Source organism: Calliopsis andreniformis, unplaced genomic scaffold, assembly GCF_051401765.1.
Source record: "Calliopsis andreniformis isolate RMS-2024a unplaced genomic scaffold, iyCalAndr_principal scaffold0017, whole genome shotgun sequence".
Classification (NCBI taxonomy): Eukaryota; Metazoa; Arthropoda; class Insecta; order Hymenoptera; family Andrenidae; genus Calliopsis; species Calliopsis andreniformis.
Genome location: NW_027480429.1, coordinates 9,609,132 through 9,616,779, shown reverse-complemented (window position 1 = coordinate 9,616,779; position 7,648 = coordinate 9,609,132).

Here is a 7,648-nt window from a genome sequence, read left to right as displayed (position 1 = left end):
CTTAGAAGTCCACGCCAGAAGCATAAAATACGATATAAATACAACAGCGTTTGCATCGTATAAAACGAATAATTGCAACCAGTGTGAAAGCTATGGTCATTTCTACATTCCGAGCAACCTAGGATCCACTCTAGGGCGTTGCTCCACCAGATCGAATAGTTAGGTCCTTAGAAGTAAACGCCAGGAGCATAAAATACGATATAAATACAACAGCGTTTGCATCGTATAAAACGAATAATTGCAACCAGTGTGAACGTTATGGTCATTTCTACATTCCGAGCCACCTAGGATCCACACTAGGGCGTTGCTCCACCAGATCGAATAGTTAGGTCCTTAGAAGTAAACGCCAGAAGCATAAAATACGATATAAATACAACAGCGTTTGCATCGTATAAAACGAATAATTGCAACCAGTGTGAACGTTATGGTCATTTCTACATTCCGAGCCACCTAGGATCCACACTAGGGCGTTGCTCCACCAGATCGAATAGTTAGGTCCTTAGAAGTAAACGCCAGAAGCATAAAATACGATATAAATACAACAGCGTTTCCATCGTATAAAACGAATAATTGCAACCAGTGTGAAAGTTATGGTCATTTCTACTTTCCGAGCAACCTAGGCTTCACCCTTGGGCGTTGCTCCAACAGATTGAATAGTTAGTGCCTTAGAAGTCAAAGCCAGAAGCATAAAATACGATATAAATACAACAGCGTTTGCATCGTATAAAACGAATATTTGCAGCCAGTGTGAAGGTAATGGTCATTTCTACGTTCCGGGCAAGCTAGGCTTCACCCTATGCCGTTGTTCCTCCAGATCGTATAGTTAGGGCCTAAGAAGTGAACGCCAAAAGCATAAAATGCAATAAAAATACAACAGTTTTTCCAATGTATAACAGGATTAATTGCAACCAGTTTGAAAGTGATGGTCATTTCTCCTTTCCGGGCAACCTAGGCTTCACTCTAGGGCATGGCTCCACCAGATCGAATGGTTAGTGCCTTAGAAGTCAACGCCAGAAGCATAAAATACAATATAAATACAACAGCCTTTCCATCGTATAAAACGAATAATTGCAACCAGTACGAAACTTATGGACATTTCTACTTTCCGAGCAACCTAGGCTTCACCCTTGGGCGTTGCTCCAACAGATTGAATAGTTAGTGCCTTAGAAGTCAAAGCCAGAAGCATAAAATACGATATAAATACAACAGCGTTTGCATCGTATAAAACGAATAATTGCAACCAGTGTGAAAGTTATGGTCATTTCTACATTCCGAGCAACCTAGGATCCACTCTAGGGCGTTGCTCCACCAGATCGAATAGTTAGGTCCTTAGAAGTAAACGCCAGAAGCATAAAATACGGTATAAATACAACAGCGTTTCCATCATATAAAACGAATAATTGCAACCAGTGTGAAAGTTATGGTCACATCTACATTCCGAGCTACACAGGATCCACTCTAGGGCGCTGCTCCACCAGATCGAATAGTTAGGTCCTTAGAAGTAAACGCCAGAAGCATAAAATACGATATAAATACAACAGCGTTTGCATCGTATAAAACGAATATTTGCAGCCAGTGTGAAAGTTATGGTCATTTCTACATTCCGCGCAACCTAGGCTTCACTCTACGGCGTTGTTCCACCAGATCGAGTAGTTAGGGCCTTAGAAGTGAACGCCAGAAGCATAAAACACAATATAAATATAACAGTCTTTCCATCCTATAACAGGAATAATTGCAACCCCTGTGAAAGTGATGGTCATTTCTACGTTCCAGGCAACCTAGGTTTCACTCCATGGCGTTGCTCCACCAGACCGAATAGTTACGGCCTAAGAAGTCAGCTCCAGAAGCATAAAATACGATATAAATACAACAGCTTTTCCAATGTATAACAGGAATAATTGCAACCAGTTTGAAAGTGATGGCCATTTCTACGTTCCGGGCAAGCTAGGCTTCACCCTATGCCGTTGTTCCACCAGATCGTATAGTTAGGGCCTAAGAAGTGAACGCCAGAAGCATAAAATGCAATAAAAATACAACAGTTTTTCCAATGTATAACAGGATTAATTGCAACCAGTTTGAAAGTGATGGTCATTTCTTCTTTCCGGGCAACCTAGGCTTCACTCTAGGGCGTGGCTCCACCAGATCGAATGGTTAGTGCCTTAGAAGTCAACGCCAGAAGCATAAAATACGATATAAATACAACAGCGTTTGCATCGTATAAAACGAATAATTGCAACCAGTGTGAAAGTTATGGTCATTTCTACATTCCGAGCAACCTAGGCTTCACTCTAGGGCGTTGTTCCACCAGATCGAATAGTTAGGGCCTCAGAAGTCAACGACAGAAGCATAAAATACAATATAAATATATCAGTTTTTCCATCGTATAAAACGAATAATAGCAGCCAGTGTGAAAGTTATGGTCAATTCTTCGTTCCGGGCAACCTAGGCTTCACTCTAGGGCGTTGTTCCACCAGATCGAATAGTTAGGGCCTCAGAAGTCAACGACAGAAGCATAAAATACAATATAAATATATCAGTTTTTCCATCGTATAGAACGAATAATAGCAGCCAGTGTGAAAGTTATGGTCAATTCTTCGTTCCGGGCAACCTAGGCTTCACTCTAGGGCGTTGTTCCACCAGATCGAATAGTTAGGGCCTCAGAAGTCAACGACAGAAGCATAAAATACAATATAAATATATCAGTTTTTCCATCGTATAAAACGAATATTTGCAGCCAGTGTGAAGGTAATGGTCATTTCTACGTTCCGGGCAAGCTAGGCTTCACCCTATGCCGTTGTTCCTCCAGATCGTATAGTTAGGGCCTAAGAAGTGAACGCCAAAAGCATAAAATGCAATAAAAATACAACAGTTTTTCCAATGTATAACAGGATTAATTGCAACCAGTTTGAAAGTGATGGTCATTTCTCCTTTCCGGGCAACCTAGGCTTCACTCTAGGGCATGGCTCCACCAGACCGAATGGTTAGTGCCTTAGAAGTCAACGCCAGAAGCATAAAATACAATATAAATACAACAGCTTTTCCATCGTATAAAACGAATAATTGCAACCAGTACGAAACTTATGGACATTTCTACTTTCCGAGCAACCTAGGCTTCACCCTTGGGCGTTGCTCCAACAGATTGAATAGTTAGTGCCTTAGAAGTCAAAGCCAGAAGCATAAAATACGATATAAATACAACAGCGTTTGCATCGTATAAAACGAATAATAGCAGCCAGTGTGAAAGTTATGGTCAATTCTTCGTTCCGGGCAACCTAGGCTTCACTCTAGGGCGTTGCTCCATCAGATCAAACAGTTAGGGCCTTAGAAGCCAACGACCGAAGCATAAAATACAATATAAATATATCAGTTTTTCCATCGTATAAAACGAATAATAGCGGCCAGTGTGAAAGTTATGGTCATTTCTTCGTTCCGGGCAACCTCGGCTTCACTCTAGGGCGTTGCTCCACCAGATCAAACAGTTAGGGCCTTAGAAGCCAACGCCCGAAGCATTAAATACCAAATAAATAGAACAGTTTTTCCATTGTATAAAACGAATAATTGCAACCAGAATGGAACTTATGGACATTTCTACTTTCCGAGCAACCTAGGCTTCACCCTAGGGCGTTCCTCCAACAGATTAAATAGTTAGGGTCTTAGAAGTCAACGCCCGAACCATAAAATGCAAAAAAAATACAACAGTGTTTCCATCGTATAACAGGAATAATTGCAACCAGTTTGAAAGTGATGGCCAATTCTACGTTCCGGGCAACCTAGGCTGCACTCTAGGGCGTTGCTCCACCAGATCGAATAGTTAGTGCCTTAGAAGACAACGCCAGAAGCATAAAATACAATATATATACAACAGTTTTTCCATCGTATAAAACGAATAATTGCAACCAGTATGAAACTTATGGTCATTTCTACTTTCCGAGCTACCTAGGCTTCACCCTAGGGCGTTGCTCCAACAGATTCAATAGTTAGGGCCTTAGAAGTCAACGCCCGAACAATAAAATGAAAAAAAAATACAACAGTGTTTCCATCATATATCAGGAATAATTGCAACCAGTTTGAAAGTGATGGCCAATTCTACGTTCCGGGCAACCTAGGCTTCACCCTAAGCCGTTGTTCCACCAGATCGAATAGTTAGGGCCTAAGAAGTGAACGCCAGAAGCATAAAATGCAATAAAAATACAACAGTTTTTCCATCGTATATCTGGATTAATTGCAACCAGTTTGAAAGTGATGGTCATTTCTCCTTTCCGGGCAATCTAGGCTACACTCTAGGGTGTTGCTCTACTAGATCGAACAGCTAGGGCCTTAGAAGTCAACGCCTGAAGTATAAAATACAATAAAAATACAACAGCCTTTCCATCCTATAACCGGAATAATTGCAACCCGTGTGAAAGTGATGGTCATTTCTACGTTCCAGGCAACCTAGGCTTCACTCTAGGGCGTTGCTCCACCAGATCAAACAGTTAGGGCCTTAGAAGCCAACGCCCGAAGCATTAAATACCAAATAAATAGAACAGTTTTTCCATTGTATAAAACGAATAATTGCTACCAGTGTAAAAGTTATGGCCATTTCTACGTTCCGGGCAACCGAGGCTTCACCCTAAGCCGTTGTTCTACCAGATCGAATAGTTAGAGCCTAAGAAGTGAGCGCCAGAAGCATAAAATGAAATAAAAATACAACAGTTTTTCCAACGTATAACTGGATTAATTGCAACCAGTTTGAAAGTGATGGCCAATTCTACGTTCCGGGCAACCTAGGATTCACTCTAGGGCGTTGCTCCACCAGATCGAATAGTTAGTGCCTTAGAAGTCAACGCCAGAAGCATAAAATACGATATAAATACAACAGCTTTTCCATCGTATAAAACGAATAATTGCAACCAGTATGAAACTTATGGTCATTTCTACTTTCCGAGCAACCTAGGCTTCACCCTAGGGCGTTGCTCCAACAGATTGAATAGTTAGGGCCTTAGAAGTCAACGCCCGAACCATAAAATGCAAAAAAAAATACCACAGTGCTTCCATCATCTATCAGGAATAATTGCAACCAGTTTGAAAGTGATGGCCAATTCTACGTTCCGGGCAACCTAGGTTTCACTCCAGGGCGTTGCTCCACCAGACCGAATAGTTACGGCCCAAGAAGTCAACGCCAGAAGCATAAAATACGATATAAATGCAACAGCTTTTCCATCGTATAAAACGAATAATTGCAACAAGTGTGAAAGTAATGGTCATTTCTACGTTCCGAGCACCCAAGGCGTCTCTCTAGGGCGTTGCTCCACCACATCTAATAGCTACGGCCTTAGAAGTCAACGCCAGAGGCATAAAATACAATATAAATACAACAGTGTTTCCATCATATAACATGAATAATTGCAACCAGTTTGAAAGTGATGGCCATTTCTACGTTCCGGGCCACCTAGGCTTCACTCTATGGCGTTCTTCCACCACATCGAATAGCTACGGCCTCAGAAGTCAACGCCTGAAGTATAAAATACAATAAAAATACAACAGTCTTTCCATCCTATAACAGGAATAATTGCAACCCGTGTGAAAGTAATGGTCATTTCTACGTTCCAGGCAACCTAGGCTTCACTCTCGGGCGTTGTTCCACCAGATCGAATAGTTAGGACCTAAGAAGTGAACGCCAGAGGCATAAAATACAATATAAATACAACAGTGTTTCCATCATATAACATGAATAATTGCTACCAGTTTGAAAGTGATGGCCAATTCTACGTTCCGGGCAACCTAGGCTTCGCTCTAGGGCGTTGCTCCACCAGATCAAACAGTTAGGGCCTTAGAAGTCAACGCCCGAAGCATAAAATACAAAATAAATAGAACAGTTTTTCCACTGTATAAAACGAATAATTGCTACCAGTGTAAAAGTTTTGGTCATTTCTACATTCCGGGCAACCTAGGCTTCACTCTATGGCGTTCTTCCACCACATCGAATAGCTACGGCCTCAGAAGTCAACGGCAGAAGCATAAAATACAATATAAATATATCAGTCTTTCCATCGCATAAAACGAATAATAGCAGCCAGTGTGAAAGTTATGGTCATTTCTTCGTTACGGGCAACCTAGGCTTCACTCTAGGGCGTTGCTCCACCAGATCAAACAGTTAGGGCCTTAGAAGCCAACGCCCGAAGCATTAAATACCAAATAAATAGAACAGTTTTTCCATTGTATAAAACGAATAATTGCAACCAGAATGGAACTTATGGACATTTCTACTTTCCGAGCAACCTAGGCTTCACCCTAGGGCGTTGCTCCAACAGATTAAATAGTTAGGGTCTTAGAAGTCAACGCCCGAACCATAAAATGCAAAAAAAATACAACAGTGTTTCCATCATATATAAGGAATAATTGCATCCAGTTTGAAAGTGATGGCCAATTCTACGTTCCGGGCAACCTAGGCTTCACCCTAAGCCGTTGTTCCACCAGATCGAATAGTTAGGGCCTAAGAAGTGAACGCCAGAAGCATAAAATGCAATAAAAATACAACAGTTTTTCCATCGTATATCTGGATTAATTGCAACCAGTTTCAAAGTGATGGTCATTTCTCCTTTCCGGGCAACCTAGGCTACACTCTAGGGCGTTGCTCTACTAGATCGAACAGCTAGGGCCTTAGAAGTCAACGCCTGAAGTATAAAATACAATAAAAATACAACAGTCTTTCCATCCTATAACCGGAATAATTGCAACCCGTGTGAAAGTGATGGTCATTTCTACGTTCCAGGCAACCTAGGCTTCACTCTAGGGCGTTGCTCCACCAGATCAAACAGTTAGGGCCTTAGAAGCCAACGCCCGAAGCATTAAATACCAAATAAATAGAACAGTTTTTCCATTGTATAAAACGAATAATTGCTACCAGTGTAAAAGTTATGGCCATTTCTACGTTCCGGGCAACCGAGGCTTCACCCTAAGCCGTTGTTCTACCAGATCGAATAGTTAGAGCCTAAGAAGTGAACGCCAGAAGCATAAAATGAAATAAAAATACAACAGTTTTTCCATCGTATAACTGGATTAATTGCAACAAGTCTGAAAGTGATGGCCAATTCTACGTTCCGGGCAACCTAGGATTCACTCTAGGGCGATGCTCCACCAGATCGAATAGTTAGTGCCTTAGAAGTCAACGCCAGAAGCATAAAATACAATATAAATACAACAGATATTCTATCGTATAAAACGAATAATTGCAACCAGTATGAAACTTATGGTCATTTCTACTTTCCGAACAACCTAGGCTTCACCCTAGGGCGTTGCTCCAACAGATTGAATAGTTAGGGCCTTAGAAGACAACGCCCGAACCATAAAATGCAATAAAAATACAACAGTGTTTCCATCATATAACAGGAATAATAGCAACCAGTTTGAAAGTGATGGCCAATTCTACGTTCCGGGCAACCTAGGATTCACTCTAGGGCGTTGCTCCACCAGATCGAATAGTTAGTGCTTTAGAAGTCAACGCCAGAAGCATAAAATACAATATATATACAACAGTTTTTCCATCGTATAAAACGAATAATTGCAACCAATATGAAACTTATGGTCATTTCTATTTTTCGAGCTACCTAGGCTTCACCCTAGGGCGTTGCTCCAACAGATTGAATAGTTAGGACCTTAGAAGTCA